This window comes from Corvus hawaiiensis, chromosome 6, assembly GCF_020740725.1.
Source record: "Corvus hawaiiensis isolate bCorHaw1 chromosome 6, bCorHaw1.pri.cur, whole genome shotgun sequence".
Lineage (NCBI taxonomy): Eukaryota > Metazoa > Chordata > Aves > Passeriformes > Corvidae > Corvus > Corvus hawaiiensis.
The window spans coordinates 22,115,399-22,139,922 of NC_063218.1; the positions used below are offsets into that span (position 1 = coordinate 22,115,399).

General features: G+C 43.7%; 1 protein-coding gene across 28 annotated transcripts in view; it reads right to left on the minus strand.

The window, feature by feature from the left end:
* Window positions 1-8,373, minus strand: part of NRXN3 (neurexin 3) — a 985,201-nt gene extending 976,828 nt beyond the window's left edge. For 9 of the 28 annotated variants that reach the window (XM_048307844.1, XM_048307843.1, XM_048307839.1 and 6 more), the window contains exon 1: window positions 8,219-8,363. The gene's annotated coding sequence lies outside the window, so the exon portion shown is untranslated. Of the gene's footprint in view, window positions 1-7,598; window positions 7,617-8,218 lie in introns of those variants that run through there. The other 19 variants (XM_048307857.1, XM_048307861.1, XM_048307848.1 and 16 more) reach the window with 11 other exon arrangements.
* Between the last annotated feature and the right edge of the window lie 16,151 nt (window positions 8,374-24,524).

A 24,524-nucleotide genomic window follows, 5' to 3' on the forward strand; every position in this document is an offset into this window, starting at 1 on the left:
TACTGTTGTCTACCTGGAAATTCTTTAACACGTATCAGTTGAAAACCATGCAGTTACAGAAGGAAGATTCACACTTAAGATGAGTGAAGGACTCTAAACTTAAGGTGAACAGATTTTTGTCCAGCTTCCCTCCATGACTAGTCATGAAGATAGAAGGTACTTCCACAAATCTGTCACCAGATCCCATTCCTCCACACTCCATTTAGTTTCTGCAGTTCAAGCAGATTCCTTTTTCCCCTGAAATCAATGTTTAATTAACACATTATTGGAAAAAAAAAAAATGGGATGCAAGAGCAGACTGAAACAAAGCCAGCACTTCCCTGCTCTGCAGATGCAGCCAGTCCCATTAGATATTTATCCCACTGGAAAGTTATTCCTCTCCTCATCCTCCTTCGGCTGCCAGCAAACATCATCCTCTTGCTTAGTTACCTTTCCTTCCATCCCCATAGGACTCTTTTCCTTCTTAGAAGTGGTTCACAACAGAAGACAAGACAAAGTAGAGGGAGAAGGGGAGCAAGTGCTGCCTGTGTAGCCTCACAGTATGACTGAGGCCTCATCTTTAATCCTGCCATCCCCACAGGAACAGCACACACAGGACCCCCCCCATCAACACGGCAAGCACAGCAGAAACAGGACAGTGAGCTCTGCCATGAGCAGGGGATTCTCACAGGGTCAAACTCACAAGCAGATCCTGGAACTACACACAGCTGTATGTACCCAAAGGCAGCGGAGATGCTACCGGCAGCTTCAAAAGGTTTACATCATACCTCCTCCTATCCTCATCAATTATTATTCTATCCCATTCCTTGGCTCTCATCCGGCGGCTGGGAGGTACTTGGATGCAGGGGATGCTGCAGCACTGTCAAGGGCATTATGAGGCAGGCCTAGGGCTTGAGCGCCCTCTCTGCTACACACACAGACACCCACACTACAGGGTTGGTGCAGCCGGTGAAGGACTGCAGAGTCCATAAACTCCTGGGCTGAGCTGCCCTAGTTACGAAGGGAGACATCAGGATCTTTGAAAGAGTCTACCATCCCAGCACTGTCATTCCCAGGATCCAAAGCTACTAGTGTTAATTAGTTCCCATGATGTGATGGATGACAAGCGGCAGGACTAGGAATGACACAAGCAGACTGTGTTTGAAATAAGCCATCCCTCACCATCAAGGGCAGAGGAAAGGAATTTGGAAAGGACAGGAGCTCAGCACACCACTGAGAGACTACAAGTACACTGACAGCCCCCAAATCCCTGATATACCCTTCCCACCAACCCAGCTCGCTCTTTCTGCCAGCAGACAAAAAACAGGCAGGGGAGCATGCCTGGGAGAGAACTCAGGCACATGGCTGTGAGAAACAAGAAGAAAGCTCTGAGAACAAGGGGAAGCAAGGCAGATGAAGGACTAACCCACCCTGTAGCAAGCGGCCATATTTCAGACAGAGCTGAACTTCTGACAGCTGTAAGCAAACCTCCAGCACACTCTGAAAAGCCACATAGTGATACCCACAGCAGCCCAGAGTCTAAAGAGGCTGAAGGCTTTAGCCCAGACAGAGCACTGTGCCAAGCTGGCTGTGTAGTGTACAGTGCATAAGAGCTGTCCACAGTGCTCAGAGAGGACAGTTTTATGTGAATGGTAACAAGAGAAATTGTGTTCCCACCTTCCCTTAAAGAAGAACGAACACAGGATCTTCCAACATCGCTAGTGTATTTCCAGTAGGAGTCTTATTGCTCAACCTTTCAAGAACATCACTACAGAGACTGCACTTTATCCCTACTAAACTTCAGTAAAACTATACTCAGGCTAGCCCTACCAAAAGTCATGGTTTTTCCATTAAAAAAAAAAAAAATTTAGAAAAGGTATAAATCAACCACTAAAAGTGCCATCTATTGCCCACGACAAGCAGAAAGGCAGAACAAATTTCTCCCATGCTGCCTTTCTACGAACATATCTTGGTCAAAACACCACTTCTGATTCTCAGAGTCCTTTACACATGAATTGTCATTGTCTATGCCCAAGTGAGGAGAAACAAAAGAAAAGAAAAAGCAAACAACCTGAACCAAGACTATGTAGAGTACTGGTTTCAAGAAGTTACCAATCCCTCTAATATCTTGGTTTCCAAAATGAAAAGTATCTTCCTCACCACTTGCTGTATGAATTAAGAACCAGCTCTGCTAGACTGACAGACTGCTATTACCTAGAAGAGGGGGATAAGGGAGAGATGAGAGCTGACAAAAATTTTCAAAGCTTAACCAAAATTTGGTAATTTCTAGCTCCAGCTGCCTTGGCAATTGTCCAAAAATAAAGCCCATCTTCTCTTCATGCTGGTGGGGGGCAGGGGCAAATAAAGCTGGATGCATTTTGTTTTTAAATTACACACCATGTCTCTTGGTCATCATCTTATGGCTCTTGGTCATCATCAAGCCTCTGACTCCTTCAGTTTGCTCTTGGACAGATCACTGTGTGTCCTTATCATTGATACAGCATATCACAGCTCAGTCAGTATCCGACATCCACCTGCACAGGCCCAGAGCACAGAGCTAAGGAGAGGGCAAAGGAAAACAGATCGGGGGGGGGGGGGGGGGGGGGGAAATACACTCTGCTTCTCAAGAAAAATACACTAAAGAGCCCTGGAGGAGGCTGCAGAAAAAGAAGTTCAGCAGATCCACCAAAATACCACTGCTGATACGAGAAAAAGGGAACTGAACTCTACCTTCCCAGGAATAATCCAGACAAGACCCCAACCATCTTGTACAGTCTGAAGGTGTCCTCTAGGTTGAGGGTTTAAATCCAATCCTAACAACAAAAAAAAGAGTTGCCTGTACCTGATGGCTTGGCAACTTGCTTAGAAAGGGAAGAAAGTAAGGGACGGAGGAGGTGTATTTACTCCCTTTTTGCACAGGGACTTAAAACCCACCATCACTGCTACCACAAATTACCCCTGGCACCACCTCTCACTCCCTGAATGCTCTGCAGGAACTGAGTTCCCCTCTCACTTCAAGGATGCAAAACATTTAGGGTCAGGGTAAATTCCAGCACTATGTCAATGCTCGTCTTCGTTGGCTATGAAAGCTCAAGGAAGGGCAAAGTGTGACAGTCAGGGTGAGCTACAAAACTCACATTGCAATCATTGAAATGTACCTACAATAAAATGCTTTTTCCAACTTTTCCTGTTAACAAATAATTCATAAAAGCAAGCTAACCATGTCACAAGAACACATTAGTACTTGAATCACTGGGGAAAAGGAGGAACCATAAAACCTGGGCCCACCTTTTTCTTTCAGGGTACCAGGGAGATACCAGGGAGGCAGTGTCCACAGGATGGAGCAGGCACACAGGCCCTGCAATACATTCTTCCTGTTGCTCAGATGGCCACCACATCATCTTAGAGAGCAGCCCAATGTAAGGAAGATAAAAAGGTATGAGAGAGCATTGAAAGGAGGGCTACAAAAATGGTGAAGGGCCTAGAGGACAAGCCTTACAAGAAACAGCTAATGTCACTTGGACTGTTCAGTCTCCTGTAGGAGACAGGGGATACCTCATCACAGTCTACAAATTTCTCAGGAGGGCATGTGGAGGAGCAGACACTGATCTCTTCTCTCTGGTGACCAGAGGGACCTGAGGAAATGGCTTGAAGCTGAGTCAGGGGAGGTTTAGGTTGGATGTTAGAAAAAGGTTCTTCACCCAGAGGCTGGTTGAGCACTGGAACAGGCTCCCCAGGGAAAGTGCTCACAGCACCAAGCCTGACAGAGCTCAAGAAGGGTTTGGACAATACCCTCAGCACATGGTGTGATTCTTGGGGTGTCTTGTGCAGGGCCAGGAGTTGGACTTCCAGCTGAGGATACTGTATGATGGTAAGACTCCTGCAAGCACAGGAGCTGCAGCACAACAACCACTTCCAAAGTAATTGAGGTAAGAGGGAGGGCAGGGAGAGATCAAAAAGTAACTACTGGTGAAGCTGGGCAGCTGAGGCAAGATTGGCTCTGGTGAGCAAAAACCATAAGAGCAGAGGAATCTTGCCAGGCATCACCAACAGCAACAATTTGTGGCACTGGACACACCCCAACCCCCATCTTCCTGGCTGTAGTTTACCACTGCACCTCAAGGTCAGAGAAAGGAGAAAAGCCAAAGGCGAACAACAATGGTAGCTCTGGACAGATCTATTTATTCAACTTTTGCTATTGTTTCATGAAGAGGAAAGATCCAGAAACATGGAGACCTCAGAGTAGGCACAGCCACACAGAGGAAATGAGAAGTAGCAGCCAGCAGAACCACAGGAGCACCTTCCTGCCACAGCTCCCCTCGGCCTGGGTGTGAGCAGCCCATGACCAAAGAAGGAAGTCCTTCACACCCAGAGAAGGAAGGTGCTGAGCAGGTCTGTGAGCCTTGGAGAGGGTCCTGAACATCCTGAAATGCAGGGAAAGCTTCCCTCTCACTGCCTCAGCTCTCTCATACCTGCGTGCGAGTCACCACAGCCACCCACTGAGGCTTGTTGGGTCCTTCCCCGTGTTCTAGCTGGGGGAAAGAAGGAAGGGAACAATGGATGGAGGGAGAGACTCTTAGCTCCCTTCACTCCCCCACCCCAGCCTTTTCCCTGCTCCACTCAGACCTGAAAAGCCATGGCTCTCCTGCACATCCTACAACAGAAACACAAGGAGCTTTTCTCCGCCTCTCAATTCACCACCCTCCAGGCTCCAGCAGGAACTGCATGGAAATGGCGATATTCCTCTATCGTCTGGATCAACAGTACGGATAAGCTCAAAGAGGGCAAGAGAGGATGGCACGGGAGGATGAGGCGGGAATGCTTTGTTTCATCCTGGCTCCAATGCAGCCCACCTCCTCGCTCGATCGCAATGCCCTCCAGCTCGGACATGCAAGCAGGCATTGAAAAGGGAGGGGACCTGGGATGCTTATGAATTTTGTTTCCCCTATCAAGGGGACAGCTCACTTCCCCGAGCATGCCTGGCTCTGACGGAGCTCCCTGGAGTAACCTTTATTCCAGTGTGTCGCAAGCATGTATTTCACGGATGGTTACACTGAATCATTATCACCAGACGTTCATTTGACCAAAATAATGTTATTAGCATTGTCAGGTCCATTTCCCCCCACACAATTTCTCCCTCCCCAGTACGCATACACTCCCTCCAACCCCCAGGCCCCTGCCATCCACAGAGGGCACACCCCTCCCCGGCACAAAATCTCATGATGTGTGACACAATGTTCAGGAAAAGAGAACGGCAAGAGGGGCTGGCGAAATGGATGGACGTGCCTTTGGCAATCACTGCGTTCCTTACCCTCTGCCAGTGTTTACCAGCCACACAGACACACAAAGATGCACACGCAAAAATTGAAATTAAATCAATGACTATCCAAGGTACATGACTATGGGTGTATGAGTGTGCCCAAGCTGCGGTCACAGTCCTACCGGGAGCCCAAATCTGTGTGGCATGAAGTAAAGGTCATCGTGCCACGGTTGTGATGCACTAAAAAAAAGCCGCAGAGCCATCAGGATGTAACACAGAATTTTCTCGTCAAGGGATAAGAAACCTTCGGGGGAGTGGGGGCTGGGAGGAGGAAAGCGGGTGTGCGGATGGGGGGGATGGGGGAAAATGGCAGAAAATGGGGAGGAAAATGAAGAATACAAAGCTGCACTTCGCTAATCCAAGATAGACAATCCATCCCTTCCCCCCTCTCTACGCCCTCCCTCCCTCCGAAATGTTGGTGCAGATGGATTTCTGTATCTTGGTTTTGCAGCAGTGGGTCTAATGACTCCCATACCAAACCCTCTCGCTATGATAACCCCTCCCACTATTTTTTTTTTAGACCAGGCTGAAGAATAATGTGTTTTTAGAGATAATGGGTTTTATAAAAAGAAAAGAAAAAGGGACGCAGCGCAGACATTATGCGAATAAGCTGCTCCCCGCATCACCCCCATCTTCTCCCAACCACACATTTCGATTTCATCCCCTCCCGTCATTCTCCAGCCTTCCCCCATCAGCTCCCCCAAGGAAAGGAAAAAAACCCACAACGCGATCTGGGTAGCCGATCTCAAAATCCCAAGCACTAATCTGCTTGAATTTGTTCTTCTCCTTATATAAGCAGCAGCACGTCAACATGTTCAGTGGAAACGCAGAGTAAAATGAGGCCAGGCTACAGCCATGGAACAGGGGTGATATCGGCAGATATCGCTTCTATCGAGAAGCCATTGCCACCAGGTTGATGAAATCAAGTATTGGGCTTCCAGCCGTTCCCTTGCTTTATTTATTTATTTTTCAACACTTACTCTAATTTTACTTTGTTTCATTTTGGTTTCACTCTACTTCATTTTTGAAAAGACAAAAGTGAAATAAATAATTAAAAGCCTAGAGACATACCCCACCAGAAGGTGCCCGAATGCTCCAGAAAGAGAATCCTCACCTCCTAACTTTGGGGTTTGTTTTTTTTTTAATAAATAAATACAGTCCTGTTGCTCACATTATCCCCAAACTTCCAGCGTCCCCAGCTGCATTTCCCTACTCCCAAAAACCAGGCACTTTGTCAGCGAGAGATAAACATTTAAGAAAGTGACGAATACTGAAAAGAAACTGATAGAGAATTGGAAAATTGTATCTATACAATAATCCAGTTCATTCAGCTGATAAAGTGCGTTCAGTCGCAAACCCAAGAGCAATAATCTCTGCAACCTCCTCCCCCTAAAATACTACTAACCCTTATATAAACTTGCTCAACGTAACACTGATGACCATTTTAAATGAAACCAGTGACAGACGCAACACCTTTTTGGTTAACGTTACAATTAATAACTGACTATCATCACGGCAAACAAAACCTTTTGTGATCAAATTTTCCCTCACCTACACAACATCTCTCTTAGACTTTTCACCAGTCTAGTTAAGAGTTCGCCCCCTCAAAAAATAGCCCCTCAAAATATGCAATAAGCAGGTATTGGTGAGCGGTCATTTTAATAGTCACCTTTTTAGGAGGGCTGTGTGCTTATCTCAGAACAATTATGGGCAGTAAAAAATACAGGAGGGACAAATAATATTTAGAAAAAACAGAAATAATTTCTTAAAACTATTTGCAATGAAGTGTTGAATAGTTTGGCCACGGAAAGGTGGAACAAGAGCTTGGAAAAGCAAAAAGCTGAAAGTGTGCTTTTCATAAACGATTCAATGTTTTTAGCCCCGCTTCTGCCTCCCCAATCCTTTGGTTTTTCTGCCGCTGATCTCATGCCTAATCTTTTTTATTGTTTTCTTTTGAGGGAGGAGGGGCAGAAATCAGGAAGAAAAATAATTTTAAATAGGAAGTGTTCAATTTTAACAAAATAAATTCTTAAAACAGCACTGTTAAATATGTTATTTCCTAGCTACATTAAGATTACCATTAAAATAAATTTAAGAGTAAGCAAAAGACAAGTCACCTGCAAAGCACCAGAGTCGGTGCCCTTAGGTAGGAGAATTACATCACTCCCTGACTCAATGGTGTTTTCTTTTAAATTATAAAGCAGGTGTCTTTTTTCCTTACAGAAAGAAACTATAAGAAATAAAACAATACAGCGGTTATTTCACATACATTTTGCACGAAAAAAAGCATTGAACCAACCTTTAAGGTCACTGACTGCCTGAAAACCCACAGCAGTCACTCACGGTGGAAGTTTTCAGGCAAGACGGCTACTAAATCATTAATACAAACAAATGGAAGGCGGGGAGGAAAGGCGCTACCGTAATAGATCCGAAGACTTGGAAGAGGCAAAAAATATTAAAGAAAAAAACTTTCATCTTCAGCCTCTCTTCTTTTCTCGTTAGCATTTTTTTTTAAGAAATCCTTAAGCTTTAGTCAAACAGCTGGCTCATTCTAAGGGTATCCCTGCTGTAACTCAGCGTAGTGTCTTCTTTTTCGAGAGCCCCCCCCCCCCTCCCCACCAATTTTCCATTCCAAAATGCCCCGCCGTGGGAACTGCGATCTCCCAAAAAGTCTGACCAAAGCAGCCGGAGCGTCCCGGGGGTCGGTGCGCGCCCACTCCGCCCGGACGGGCAGCGCCCAGCCCCGCCGGGGCAGCAAGGAACGGGGAGAGGGATAAAACGATCCGAAATAGTTGTCGTGAGAAGGGTGAGGAGAAACCCACCCGCGGAGCTCCGGCGCCCGGCGCTCGCCGGGCGGGCAGCTCCCTCCGTGCCGTGCCGAGCCGTGCCGAGCCGCCCCCCGCCCGCCGCCCCTCTCACCTCCGCAGCCGGGCGGGCGCCGGCCGCCGCGCCAACTCGCGGCTCGCCTGCGCTGCGGGGCAGGGGGCTCCAGCGTGGCCCCAGCCGCGGAGGCTGCGGGGGTCCCGGGGAAGCTGGGCTGGGCTGGCCGTGCCGAGCCGAGCCGAGCCGAGCCGGGAGAGCCGCGGGCGGCCGCGGGCGGAGCTGCGCAGGGCTGAGCGCGCCGCGGTGCCGGAGCAGCCCGAGCCCCGCGCACGCCGCCGCCGCCGCCCCCTGCTGCCGCCGCGCCCGCCCGACCGGCCCCGGCTTTTAAAGAGACCGCGGGTCCGCGCCCCGGCCCCCGACACGGTCCGCCCGGCCCCGACAGCGGGCACGGCCGCGGGCACGGGCAGCAGCGCTCCGCCGGGCTTCACCTCCCACGCTTCCGCCGCCTCCTCCCAGTAAAGAGGTTCAGCGGCTTTTCGGCTGCCTTCGGCCCGTCAGCGTCTCGTTCCTCGAGCGCTCCTTCACCGGGCCGGCACAGCAAGGGGGGATTTTTGCCCCTCTGGTCTCAGCAAGGCGAAGGCGGGCGGATGCGGCTTATTTTTTCCTTCAGTTTGCCACCAGGGACCTGCCGTCAGAGCAGAGGCAGCGTCTTTCTCAGATACTCAGTTTCATGAGTCCCCCAAAACCCTTAAAGTTCACAAAGAATTTTCCCGTCTAGCTCAGAGTTTGACCCAAACCTATTGCGTATTTCAAGTCAATTTATATACTGCCCATTTCATTTAAACCAGCCACTAAGTTTCCTTGTACAAATCTCTCTAACTTTTTTTCCACTCATTTCCTCACTTGTAAAAGTAGAGACAACAGCAACTGACAGACACCATTGCCTGTGTTGGGGTCAGTATTTCAATCATTTAGAGCGTACATCCTAGATAATGTTATTTATCATTTTATCACCATTAGTACTTAGCAAAGTAAATGTACTGTGAGGAACGAGTATGTAAAGTCTTTTAATGTGTTATCATGCTAAAAGTCCACCTCAAACAGGTGCATTAGCAGACAGGAACATTATTATGAAATGAAGTGCATGCAAACCAAAAAGTGAGAAATCAAACCTTCTGGCCCCTCTCTCCAGACCCTATGATCTTGTAAAAATTGCGTATAATGCTCATACTGCAACACCAGACACTTAGGAATACATTTGCCTTAGGGACAGACTACAGAGCCATTTGTCTTTCCTTCCCCCTCTGATCATGTATCTAAATGTTTTTGTCTTTTTCTACATTTTGCATAGCAGACAGCCTACCCGCAGTACCCAATAAATAATAAATAATTATTATTTGATACAGTAGGTATTGATCACCTTCCTACTATCAAAATGCAGGTGTGTCTGAGGTGGATAATAGCCACACAGAAACATTAAATAATAGTTACAAGTAGGATTAGGAGCCCCTTGGGAAGTTTCCCTGAAAAACACTGTCCATCACACACCCTAACAAATTCAGATACATGCACAGAGAAGATAATAGAGACCTATTTCAACAAGGTGACAATGGGCCAGCAAAGAGGCATCTTGCTGACCCAAAATCAGCATCCCAAGAGCAAGATTTTATCCCTTTAAATGTTTGTGCAAAGTCAGGTTATTGTTAAACATCCTATTTTATATGGGCAACATAACAGCAGTAAGAACTACCAATCCCTCCTTAGGGCATGGGATTAGATCCTGGTCTCAATTACTGTGAAGAAAATCAGGTATTACTTCATTTACTTCAGTAGTTAACTCCAGATTTGAAAAGTGCATCTGGCCATAAAATCTGGCTTCTAGTACATTTCTTCACCTGCTGGTAGTTCTGGCAATCTAGCATTTTGCAGCTTGCAGGTTATCAAAGTAATGATTTGTACAGATAGTCTTCTGAAACTGCACCACCTCTACCCCTTCCCTCTCCAAGGTCTTCTTAGACCACACACACACATACTTGCACCATGTTTTGATCTGGCTGCCTATCAACAGAGTATCTTCTATATAAAATCAATGACAACAGCATAGTCTCCAATTCCAAATTAAACCTCTTCGGTTTAGCAGACAGAAAACAGCCTGTCTTTTGTGAGAAAAAAGAAACTAGCAACTTTTAACCAGTTTAATCACCACAGGTAAAGTGAGTCCAAAAAGATTTGGGGAAAATAAGCTAGTTTTCATCCTATCCTTTCAACTGGAAAAAGAAAAACCTAGGACACCCACATATGAAATGTCTACAAATTGGAAAGAGGGATAGAAGACTTTATCTAACTGAGAAACTTCCATTCAGAGTGCTACATAGAACCAAGGAAGATAAGAACTACTTTGAAAAAAATCTTACTGTGTCTAACTCGGACGCATAGACCTCTACTTCTGAAAAATTGTTACAGTCAGGCACCAAAATAGACATCATTTTATAAATAGGCACAGAATAGTGAGAAAATATTAGAAGAGCTGGGAAGTTTCATTAAGGTTGCAAGGTACATCTTTGCTGGGGTGTGCAGCAAAACAGAGACAAGAGGAAAGGAATGCAGTACAAGAAGTTCTTTGTCCAGCAAGCAATGCTCTAATTGCTCAACAGGGGAGTGGATTTTTCTGATTAATTCCTCTAATTCTTTCTTTCTTTCTCATCTCTAGCTCTAGCCCTGCAGTTTGCAAATAAGTTGCAGGGAGAGAAAAGAAAAACATGATTCCTGTAGTGAGGTTTGTACCAGACCCCTTTAATACTATTCATCTCCCCGGTATATGCCGCTGGCATTGTGGTGAGACTTTTTAGAAGGTATGACATGCTCTAGATAGTGTTTCGTACCCTTCTAGAAGAAAAGTAGATAGATCAGACTTTTTCTGTCTTCATAGCCAATATATGAAAATAGCCAATTTCCTTTCCAGATCCTTAAAAATTAGCAGTGACATAGATTTATAGACCTAGGCACCTGACAATTCCCTCCCAACACCACCAGAGAGAAAAGGCAAAGGCAAGAACACAGGTTCATAGAAATGCCATTCATCTTCTTTTCCTTGTTCCCTTTAGAATAATTTTCCAAATTTTTTTACCAAGCCAATATGCTTGTTATAACTAAAAGACAAAATGCTGTCATAAACTGGGGCAATTCAGTCAGTGCAAATTCAACAAATTGCTACGTGGGACTGCTCATCTTCAAAGTACTTATTGTGCTCCAAGATCTGGGCTTTCTAATTCAGGGCAGCAGCTGTAGTAGGCACCACACACAGATTTTGCTTAGGTCTTGCTAGAGGAGCGAGCTGGCTCACAGGAGCTACCCATCTCCTGGACACAATAGAGAATGCACATGCCATTATCATCAGTTCCTGGTTCCCCCCTTGCCTGTTGAGCAGGGGAAAAGACTCTGGAGACAGAAGTTAGAGGCATCATCCATCATGCCAGGATGTCCAAATGCTGCACCACAAGATCTAGAAGATTCATTCTAAACTAATGTCCTGAGTGTAACAGCAGGGGATAGGAAGGGGATATTGCTGCACTGCAATATTGTCCCATGGAGTATAATCTGGTATTTCTCCTTAGATTTTCTGAATGGCATTCACCAAATCCTTGAAAGGAAGCATTTGTATGGTACAATTTAATGGAAATGAGGCTCAGGGGAATTTGCCATTGAAACAGTGGCAGGAAAATCTGTGCAACATGGCAAGAATGCAATTTATCTCTCTGGCTTTTTTTTTTTTTTTTTTTTTTTTTTTGGCCATGTTAGCACTTTCAGTGTCTTTTTGCCCAGAAGTTAATACCCAAGGTGAATTTAGAAGCTGCAGTCCAAACTGTGATCAGATCTTCTTGGCTGTGCCAAATGAAGCTGATCTTATCTCACTGGTGACCTTATTCTACTTGAGAGAGCAAAACTCATTACAATAATAAGAAATAACAGAGATGGGGGGAAAGTAATCATGACAGCGCTTGGTCAGAATTCCCTTTACCATCATTTCAGAGGATTAGTTCTAAGCTCTCCTGCAAACGCCATTTTTCACTCCAGCTGGAGGTTCAACCTCTGAAGTTATTCTGACCACTTGCAGGAAATAGCCATTTATTCTTGATTCACAGTCTTTTTCCTCCTCCAAGCATATTCTGTTGCATTTATTTAACAGAAACTCTACACAGTGTATACTGGAAGTAATTTTCTGAGCACCATTTTGTTTAAGTAAGTGTACAAGGGACAGAAACTATACAGACACACCTTTGAGTGTGTGGAAGGTGTATGAATGAACAAAAAAACCTTGATGTGTGTAGCCAAGAATGTAAGGGTGAACCCATTCAGGTGAAAGGATTCCTTGTGGGAAGAGTGCATGAGAGAGATTAAATAAGTGGTATGTGTGCAAATGCTGTAGGAGTAAATTCAAGGCAAGTCATGTACGAAAAAAAAGTATATTTCATTGCATCAACTGACAAATTTGGGGAAAGAAATTATGCAAGACCTTCTTCAAGTTTCATACACTGTTTTCCACCATCTTTAAGAGTGTCATTGTAAGAGGATGCATGGTACATGTGTATTTATATATAAACATAATAACAACACAGAGACAGACGTGTGTGCACACTCAATCCTGCAAGGGAGAATAAAATAAAAGCTGCACATTCTTTAGGTCGGCGATATAAAATGTAATGGTTGTCACATCGGCCTTGTGACCTCCACTACCAGCTATTAGACATATATCTACATCTCATTCTAAGACACAAAGACACCCATTGCCATCTCAAGTTGTCAACAACGTGACCCTGACTCAGTACAGGCCAAAAGGAAGAGAATCACTTCCTAGGGGCAGCAGGTAGCATCCAGTGAAATGGCCAAAACCAAAGCCACAGCTTGGAGTTAAAGCATAACCTTCCAAAAAGTATTTCCACCAGTTTTGAACTCCATCCTTTCTTGCTTCTTGTGCCTTATAACTCCATGGGATCACTCTGGTGATGTTTCCATGATGTGATCCAGCCCCCCACCTGCAGTAAAACTCAGTCAATCTTTATTGCTTACTACCTCCTCCACTTGAACTCTGCCTCCTCTCCTTATTTCTGAAACCTCAGGTGGAGCCATAAAAATTAACCAATGACATCACAGTGTGCTTCCCTAGCAACAAATATCATGTCATACCTGCTGGTCCATCAACAGGGTTGGGTAAGAATAGGAATTGATGAGTACTAAAAGAAGAAGAGCTAGAACGACCTGCAATCAGAAAAGCTGGATTTAACATGAGTGAAAGATAAATCTCTCTTTAATAAAATGCTAATCTAATGCATACACAGGAGCTATTCCTTGAAGAACTTCAGCAGCTCCTCAAGGAAGATTAAATATTATTTCTCTTTTTGCCTTTGACCCCTTCAGTGATCCTGAAGTACAGACACCTTGATTGCTCAAGACCAGTGGTACTAGATAGGGACATTTCCTGCTGTCTGCACTAGTTAACACTCCAAACAGACAGTTTGGGAGTTTATATCTGGTATTGCATTCAGTCTTTAGAATCAACCCCCAGCAGTCTCACATCAAACACTTACCTGTAGCTGGCCACTTATCCACACAAGATAGAAACCCTTCCCAGCCAACAGGAGTGGGTGGAACAAAGACATCAGTGCAGAATAACAGCATTGGGGCAGGACGAGACAGACTGCCCTTTATTCCTCTCAAAAAGCAGACCCATCACACTGACTACAGCACCCATCTCGTGTCTGAGTTAAGTGTACATTCCCCAGCAGAATTTCTTTTATCCCATGATCACCTGAAAAAGAGATAAACACCTGGAAGGTGTTTGCAAGCATCGTGTTAATAAGTAACTGATCAGTTGGGAAGCTCTCAGGATAAGGAACAACTGCTGCAGCCAGTTTCTAATGGTTCAACTATCTCATTTGAAAACCTTATGCACTATTTTGGATAAACATGATAAAATGAAACAACTTTTATTTTCTCTGCTCACATGCCAGACAAACACAATGCCTTCAAACATGGTTCTATCCATAGGGGGAAGTACTTCTCATTCACAATCACATGCCAATAAATGTCTTTTTTTTTTTGCATGAATCTATAATGTGAAGATTTAAGGTGAGATGAGAAACCCCAAATAGGACTCCAATAAAACCAGGGTGAGGGGGGAAAAATCCTGCTGCTATAAAACAGTGGGGCTGGGAATTCTGTAGCATCAACAAAATCCTTCAGGGATCCAAAAAGAGCAAAACATACCTTCTTCTCTGTTAGCAAACACTGTTTTTCGCAAAAGCCTTTTAGCTTCTGTTTAATGCTAGGTGTGGCATATCTCCAGGGCAAGCCTAAAGCATTGGTTTTGACCTTTAAAACACTATATGCCTCTTTTTCAAAATTAATAGACATTAGGTATCCATGCTACTTAAGCACTTTCTGAAAATCCTACTGATTACCTATCCAACCCTAACCACCTTGGGTCTCATCACCTCTTTTCTCAAAGGAGGTTAAGCCAACACGGACTCCCAGGCACACAAGAAGGTCCATAATGAACTAGCAGCCAGGATGCTGCCCTACAATTCTTGAAGGGCTTTGCCCTCCTGCATGTCTCCCCTCTGCACCTGGTGGAAGGTTTGATTGATGCTGTGAGACTGACAGCAGGTCTGTGTTGTCCAGTTACAGGTTCAGCACCCATCACTCTGTATTAAGGCATATTCTTGCATTTCCTGGGCTCAGTCTAGACTTTAAGACAGGCAAGTTGAAAAGCTATACAAATGCATATATTCAAAAAAAGGGACAGCAAAAAAAAAAATGGAGAGCAGTTCCCCTTCTATAGCCTGGCTCCTGTGTCCCAGAGCAAATACAAACCTTGCTTTAGGGCACTATATAAATTGGTATTATAAATTCAGATGGTGCACCAGGGAGTGCCTCATTCTGTATGATTGGAGTCATTCTCAGGAGCAGTTCAGGCACTCAGCCTGCCACATGCGACTGCTGCCCCAAGGGCTGCCATTACAGATGCATTATTACAAAGCACTGCAATAAAGCATGAACTGAAACAACTTCATTGAAATGAAGATTAATACGGAACATGTGTTCATCTCCGTACACTCTGAAGAAACAGTCCAGCAAACACAAGTGCCACAGTGCTGGGGCTGATGGGCTAGGGGAGCAATGTGCTGGCCAACCACTGCTATTGCTGAAGGCAAGCAATACATTTCCATAGCATCTTTTAAGTGTCCATGGATAGATTTAATGCAGCAGCTGTGAAGCAGAGAGTGAGGCAAGCAAAATATGTAGAGTGCTGAAACATGCAGAAAAGTGAGCTGTGTTTGAAGCAGAAAACAGAGAGGGATGCTTCAAACCTAGAGAAGAAATACCATTCGCTGCAGAATGATCCATGCCTTTAGTTATCACAGACTTCAGTGGATATTGATGGATATTCTCAGCACTTCGGAGTGTTGTATCCACATGAGACTTAGAGGTGAGAAAGATCAGCTAAGGTGATAGTTCTTCCAGTCCACTCACAATCAGAACGAGATTATTCCCCATGATCTATTTGTTGGTGCCATTGTCACCTCACTTAAACTCTCCTATGCCATACAACACTCACTACGTCCCCCTTCTGATATCCTTTGAGAGCCTCATAAATTTCACCACTGACATAAACTGAGGGCCATTACATCTATATATTTCCTGCTCAAATTAAACTCATGATAGCCTGTTATGGTTTAATGGCCTAACTTTCATGCTTCCTTTTCCTAATGCAGGTTTTTCACTCTTCCTTTCCTTGAAATCAGTTTAAGGCTCCTAGCAAAACTAGCTGTGACTACTGACTACAGGTCCCAGTGGATTCATTCTTCATTCTATCAACCAAGTTGAACCTGAACTTATAGTAGTAAGTATAAAGGGATCTAAAATAGACACAATCCATGACACCCAGAACAAGTGACTTAGTCAATTCTGGAAGTGAGAACTGCTAGATCCCTTTGAAGTCTCTGAGACATGACCTGGTATGAAGGCATTGAAAGGCAGCATAGCATCAAGTCTTCTTACTAAGGGGAAAAAAAACCCACATGGGAAGGGGCAGATGGCATTTCACAAGAGAAAACAAAGCGTTGGCTGCTATATTACACCTCCAAAGTAACAAATTCATGATTAATCTGCATGATGGTATTTTGTATTTTAAGGAAAAAGCAACAGTCCTCCCTGAGGGCGCACCTCACGGAACAGAGACTTTGATCCTTGGGAATCAACTCCATGCAAAGGCCTTTATTTATCATTTAGCAGTGTTTAAGACCTCATAGATGATCTGTCTTTGGCATAACACCCAGATAGGCACATTGTAATTGATGACACAGGTAGTTGGAAAAAAAAAAAAAGAAAAGATAACAAACAAGAAACAGAGTCATGCATCTCTGTATATGGGCTGAAAGTGAGTGTGGGGGAAAGGACTAATTAGAGAACAGATGCCCCCATGATTCTGGCATCTCTATTGCTTTCTGTTTCTGGAATGAAAAAAAAATAATTTGTCATAAAAACAAATGAACTGACATCAAATATTCAAATTTTAGGGGAAAAAAAAGATTGAAGGGGATATATAATACACAGTAAACAAGCAAATGCTCCTGTTAACAGGTTTTTCTTTCTTCCCCAAGTTGACAGGCACTGCACCAATGCAACTGAGAGAGAATGAGATCTGCTGCATGCAAACGATTCCTAACAGCTAAAATTCTGCACTGAACATGGACAAGGAAAGGTTGGGCAGCTGCCTTTAGACAAGGCTGCCATGTCACTGCCCATTCAAAGGGCAGTACTGTAAAGCAACGGGTTTGAATTATATTATTTCACAGCAAGGTGCCATCCATTCCTCCTTGCACTGCAATTTTATATCCCAAAAATAGAGTAGCCTTCACAGCCCTCCCACAGTGTACCTCTCACACCACCACAAATACAGCTCGATAACAGTCCATTGTCATCAATATTCCTGACTGAAGATGACTTAATAAAACATTCTTAGAAGCCAGTCAACAAGACTTACAATTAAAAGGGAGTTGTTGTTAAGCTCCATTGAATTATTGTTTTTCTTAGTTCTCCACACTGGTACTAAACCAGACATAACACTACATCCCAGGATGGACCTGTGCTATGTCTAACTCTCAGTGGAGAACTCTGTGGACCTCTGAAGAGACAGGATTTCTTCTATGATTTTAAGCACAACTTCAAAGACCTATAAATCTCCTAGATTTAGACCATGTGTAGAAGCCAACAAAAATCCATATGTTGATATGTCAGTGCCTTCATAGACCTGATTCACATCACACAGAACAATATGTGAATCCGTATGCAGGCTTCCTATGAAATGACATTACAATTCTCTAACAAGCAAATTCCTACTAGGCAAAATGTTATCTGGATACCTATACTCAGAGCTGGAGGCACTGAAGCTTTCTACCCATCAGATCTAGGATCAGGATTTGAACTGCAATAAAATAATGGGTATACCTGGTTAAATGCTGAGGCACTGCCTCTGAGCACTGGCTTCATGTACACAGAAGTCAGAATCCTCCTATAGGAACTAATCCTTCAGTTGAAGGAAGAAGTAGTCAGAAGACCCACAGTGTTTTGTGTGAGAGAGAGTTTTACTGGGCATATATGTGTAACTTCAGAAATCTTGTTAAACAAGGAATTGTTACAATTCCCTGTGTAAATGTTTGCTGCAGAACAGGAGGTGCCTTTTTTGTTTTGTTTTCCTTGGTTTAAGCTCCCTCCAAAGTGAAGCAAGCTGACTTGTGAAAAGTTATCCTACAAAGAAACAGTGAATTTATACTAGCATATCAATTTAAGTTCACACTTACACATACCAGTATCACTTCTTCAGGCAGAAAACATATTAGACTTTCATAGCATTATCAACAGCAAAAGGAAAGAAGCTACATCAGATACCAGCACTGACAGAGAATTGGGGTCATCTCCTGGGTCTTGTCTCCTACCTCTGGAAGAAACCATAGTTTGGTGTCAAGCTGAATTGACTGAGAGATGGAACTTGACAGTCTAGACACCTGCAACTATGTCTATAAGCCAGTCTCCTTCTCCATACTTCATCCAATTTTAAAATGAAAAGCACTTCTCCAACCCCTTCCCATGTCTTTTACAAAGGTTAACTATTTAACACTAAAAATACCTACCATAAACAAAAATAATGGAAGGCTATACATGAAAAATCTTGAGGAGATAGATGAGTTACTGCCCTGACAGCAATTTTTTAACTGTTTGGGGGGTTTTTTTAAATTTTTTGAAGACAGAAGTCTGGCTAAATCCCATCTTTAAAGACCTTCCATATTAACAAAAGTTTCCCTACTGTAAAACATTGAGAATTACTCTTTCCCTCTCCCTCTGTGTCAGGGAAAAAAAAAAAAAAGGCTCTTGCAAGGGGTTATGATGCATCTTTAATGACAGAGCTGAGAGAAGTGCCTGCCATACAAAGAAGCTAATCAGTCAGTCAAGAGCCAGCTCACCAGACAGAAGCCGTCAGTGCCTAACTGCTCTGTCTCCACCTGTCCAGGGAAACAACAAAACACCATGGTACATGCCTGACAATTGAGTGCAAAATAGCACATATATTTTTCTATTTTCTAAGCATCAAAGGGGCAGGGTTTTGCTTCAAAATAACATTTTCAAGAAGAGCAAACCCAACATCACACATGTACCGGTGTGCATTTGAAATAAGGCTAGTGACTCTCTTTTTGAAAACAGCAGCAATCCTTAAGAAACAGAAGGGCAGTAGGTGAGAATTGCTTTAATTAGGCTAGCTGGAAAATCCTTTACCATAACCTTGGCAATGTAGATCAGTTAAATGAAGAACTGTAGTTTGAAGAAGGAAATACACCTCTTAAAACCAAAACAGGAAGAGCTATAGAAGCTGTATGGTTTTGTATTAGTGAGAGCATAAAGGTTATAATTTTTATTTCCTGGGTTCAATACTGCCTGAGACAAACCACATTATCCTTGCCTGCCTCAGTTTCCCCAACTAGACAAGGAAAATGAAGCCTACGTTCCTTATAAAGGGATGATTGATTTTGCAGCTCACTTCATTAATATTCACAAAGTGCGTGGAAACCCTTGCATGAAAAGTGCTGCCCAAGTACTGACTGTTAAACCTGCCATTTTGCTGAGCGCTCTTGTGAAAAAACTTCAATTTTTGTTTTGTTTTGGTTTTTTACAATTCTCTTCAGACAAGTGAGCGTTTGGGAAGAGCTTGGCATACAAAGACTTTATAAAAGCAGCAAGTGGCTTGAAACAAGCGGCTCGTTAGCCCACGGCGGCGTGAGGCTGATCGCCGCTCTCCACGGTGCTGAATCGCGCCGCTGCTGCCCGCGCCGGGGCCTCCCCTCGGCCGCCGCTGCCGGGCGGGCTCTGCCGCGGCCGCCCCGCGAACGGAGCGCTGCTTGGCTGCACTGCCAGTCACTGCAGCGTGTCCTTGGACTATTTCAACACGCAAACCTGAGCTTCGAGTCTAGATCCTGTTGCCCTTGCTTACTGGCCTGATGGCCTCCTGTTGAGAGGCAGCTCAGGTCGTAACTGATCTGTGATCTCACCAGACTTCACAGGATGAGCATCTTTCCTTACGTTAAGTCACGGAGAGTTCTGTGCGTGCAATGGGTCTAAACCTTTCTGTGTACAGAAGTCTTCTGTGAAGCACTCTGAACTCAGATTTCTGTACCCTGAAGCATGACCTTACTTAAAGCAGTCCACCACTTGTCTATTCCTATGACAGGGAAAGGCAGGAGGAATAGCTACACACTATGGATTACAAAATAAATTAATTAAATATTACTTGGAGGGTAATCTGTCTGCAGTTTACCTGCCTTTATCTTTTTATTCACCACCTATCTATGCTGACAGGGGCCTTGGCCAGCAGCAAGCCTCAGAGCACTGTGCAGCCGTTCAGCAGGAAAGTCTAAAAAACTGGGGGAAAACACATCTGTCATGGTTTAACCCCAGCCAGCAACAGGCATCACAGAGTCACTTACTCCCCCACCAGCAGGATCGGGCAGAGAATCGGAATGGTAAAAGCTGGAAAACTCATGTGTTGAGATAAAGACAGTTTAGTGGGTAAAACAAAAGCCACACATGTAAGCAAAGCAAAACGAGGAATTAATTCACTGCTCCCCATGGGCAGGCAGGTGTTCGGCCATCTCCAGGAGAGCAGGGTCCCATCACATGTAATAGTGACTTGGGAAGACAAACACCATCACTCTCAACATCCCCCTTTCCTCTTTCTTCCCTCCCCACTTTCTGTACTGAGCATGATGTCATGTGGTCTGGAATATCCCTTTGGTCAGTTTGGGTCACCTGTCCTGGCTGAGTCTCCTCCCAACCTCACATGCACCCCCAACTTCCTCACCAGCTTAGCAGTATGAAGAGCAGAAAAGGCCTTGGCTCTGTGTAAGCTCTGCTCAGCAATAACAAAAACATCTCTCTGTTATCAACCCAGTGTTCAGCACAAATCCAAAACACAGCCCCATGCCAGCCATTGTGAAGAAAATTAACTCTACTCCTGGCCAAACTAGCACAACATCTCATCTCTTTCATCAAAAGCAACACTTTAATGAAAGGAAGAACACGCTTTCCATGTGCACTCCACTGGTAGGGCTCACATAATAGGAAACCTTACCTGATCAGATAATCCTACTATCAGCCAGAAGGAAGAGGGGACAGGCCAGCTGCCTAACATACAACACACTATACAGGAACAAACTTGATATTTTGTTCATGAAATATACAGTGATTGGCCCCTCGTTCTGCACTCATCATGAGTACAGACAGCAGTGAGGGGAAATGCCCTGTGTTCCGCTAGGTCTTTTGAGGGTCATTAAATTACCCATTGTTTCCTAACCTGGATATTTATGCCCTTCCCTTGTGAAAAAGGACAGCAACTAAAACTGGAATCCCCAATGCAAGGAACAAACCAAACCACCCCAATCTTTTACTTCTCTCAGGGACCATTTCCAGGTATAAAAAGGCAGCTGGGAAAATACTTCTCAGAGTCACAGAGGTATATTAGACTAAATTAATTCATGTTTGTAAGGCTCAGCTATTATAAGAATGCAAGTCATAGAAAAAGCTTATCAAAAAAATTAAATAAAGGGTCCTAAGCGCCTACCTCTAATCTTCGGAACTCTCAGGTTGGGGAAGAGAGATAAATAAAATCATACTTTCTCTGAGGGTTAACTCACTGTCATGGCTAAAATCCAAATTGAGTAATTACATTCTGTCTCCTGAGTGTGCCCTTGAAGTTTCTGCTAAGCATGTGACTTCCCTTCACTTCCTGTTGCCAAGTTTTGTTACGTGTGCCTAAGTATCAGCTGTACCCACCCATATGACCTGACACACTGCAGGAAGAGGAAGGTTTTGTTCATTCCCCACTCGGCAATTTTTTGATGAAAGGTCTTGTTGCATTATCATACCTCATGTGAGTTCCAAAGGCATTTTGCTGGGGCTGCTTCACTATTAGCAGCAATACCATATTTGCTCCATAGCACATTTTATAAATACCTTTTCCCAGTGACAGCTATACCAGGAGTGTGCCAAGCCTCTAATATCCACAGCACAGCTCCTTATACTCCCTTATTTAACAGATGCTGAAAAGGCTGAGAACATGCTGGCTGTTTGTTTTCAGCATGGGGTTTAAAGTTTGGCTTTAGAGTCATTCCCTGTACTACAGCACGGGCCTTTAAAAACCCACACAAAAATCTCCTTGTGATACTAACAGAGCCATGAATTGTCTCTTGAAGACACTTTAATACATCTCTTTATTGTATATTTACTTAGGCTTCCTTCTTTATGGCACGTTTTTTCCTAACAGGAAACATGTTTTATACCCCTACAACATTACTCCAGAGAAGCCAGGATGAAGATGCAGCAAAGGCCGCATCTACTTCTCACGGGCTGCTTGATTTTCCTGGAATTCTTCCTAACATTAGAAATGCTGGGAAGGAGATTTTTAAAATGACATTGGGACAGAATGGAAATAAAAAACCCCATACACACAAAAACAAACAAACAAACCACAAAAAACCTAAACAAACAAAAACAAAACAAAAAACCCAAAAAAAAAAAAAACAAAACAAAACAAACAAACAACAAAAAAAAACCCACATGAACTTACATCCCCAACTAGACCTTACATCCTAAAGATATACAAGTACCTTATTCAAACTGAAATAGATTACCATTAGCCGCTTGAATACTCAAAAATCCGGTCCCCCAAGTCTCTATTCTCTTTTTTACTTGGCATCTTGGAGCCTTCTAGCCAAGATACGATATCATCTTATAAAACCGTGAGATTCACAGGGAGAAGGCTTCCAAAAGATTCCAAAATGCACACATCCAAACAGACTATCTGTATTTCCTGGAAGCTGCAAAATAAGAGAACTTCATTCTGAAGTTAAATCAATTACCAAGGCTTTTTTTTTTTTAATCTAATATCAAGCAGCAAGTGGGAAAGGTAGCTTTTCAATACCTGAAAAAATAATAAAAATAATGAAGTCTAGTTCTTATAAGTGTTTTCCATCTACACAGCCAGTAACCTCCATTAACAGAAAAGAAGTCTGTCTTGAAACACGACATTCCAAAGTGCTAAAAACCTGAGGCTCCATTTAGCTTTAATAAAAGCTGTGGAGAATAAACCAAAAATTAGACCAGAGTTGTCTGATAGTATTTTGCTATACTGGGGGCAAGTAATTGCCTTCATCCATACCTGAAGACATCAACTGCCATATGTAACTTGGCATCCCAAATTACTTCAGGGTTGAGTTCATGCTCTGGCTACACAGCAGGATGCCCAATGCTCACATGCTCTTGAAGGAGCAAGACGAGAAAGGCACCTGAAATCCACCTTTCTGAACATCAGCAGAGCCACAGCTGCAAAATACCAGTCAACAAGTTTGAATTACTTGCAGGAACAGCTACAAAGGAAGGGGCAGCTAGTCCTCTGCTTGGAAGTCTTGGAAGTTTCCAACTGAAACCAGACAAGGGAGGCACTATCTGGACTGTTAAGTGTCTATGGTGCGCACTTAGTGACTAACCACAGTCAAGGGATACGTAGGCGGCTGACTCCAACACCTCAGCAGCAATCTTACTCCTCTGAATTGCACCTACTTTTTAATAACTTCACTCCAAGGTCAAGATATATGTTCATGTGATCCAGACCCACAGCTGTCACCTGTAAAAATGAAAGCCATCTCCTTAGGGAACGCTGGAAATGTCCCATATAGTTGAAGTCCTTTGGCAATGAGAATAAAAATGTTCAACTGTTCTAGAACAATAAATCACAATGACAAATCCGACTGACATGGAACATTTTCTCTCCAAGAGAGGATTTTTATGCTTTGCACCTTTTCCTCCTATTTGTGACACAACCCACATTCTGTAATCTCAGTAAATGACCATTTTCCATGCTTGACTCAGACTAGCTACAGAAATGAAAAGGCAGGAGCTACACAAAAAAGTGACATAAGCAAATGAGCCATCTGATGACTACCTACTAAAAGAGACCTAGGAACCTCATGTTCCCCCCACCCTCCAGTTTGTCATTATAATGAAGACTAGGATACTGAGGTCATAGCACTGCACACTCAGAGGATTGATGTAAATCTCTGCAAGACATCATACACTCTTTTCATACAGGACAGCTCTCTAGCTAGCTAAAATGGGCTTCATCCTTGCTTTGGTTCCCTATGCTGTCTCATCTCCTCGTTGGACTTTGCTTTGCCTCAGTGAATTCCCATTGTTCACAGCAGAACATGAAGGTTGATGAATTTATCCTCACATTACTCTCTGGAAGGCAGAGAAGTGTCAACTTCTCATCTGCAAAAGGGTGATAATTAAATGCTGAGAGAATAAATGACTCGCACAAGGTCACTTGGGAAGTATGTGGCAGAGCTGAAAATTAAATGCAGATCTCCAGAGCTGCAGGTCAAGGCCCAGAACACAAAATCTTTCTGCCCTAGTGGCACAGTGGAGATCAGGTTCCCAGCATACCATAAGACCCTCTGTAGGAATGTGTGTGTTAGTGCTACATCTTGCATGTAGTTTATCTGTAGGAAGAATTGAATACATTTTAAAGAATCAGCTAAATATCAAAGATCAAGCAAAGAGGAAAGCAACACAGAATCTACCTGAAAAGTTATGAAAGGCCTTTTCAACATCTTGTATAAGGCAAATATGCCCCTATAGCCTTCTTCTCTTGGGCATACTACTAGTACAGGGCAAAAGCTGACATCAACATCATGTTTAATGTGTAGAAATCACAAAATGCAACCATAGAGTTATCTTTGCAATTTAACATAAAACTTGTTAACAGATTAAACATTTTGGTTTAGGTAGTGTTTTGCTA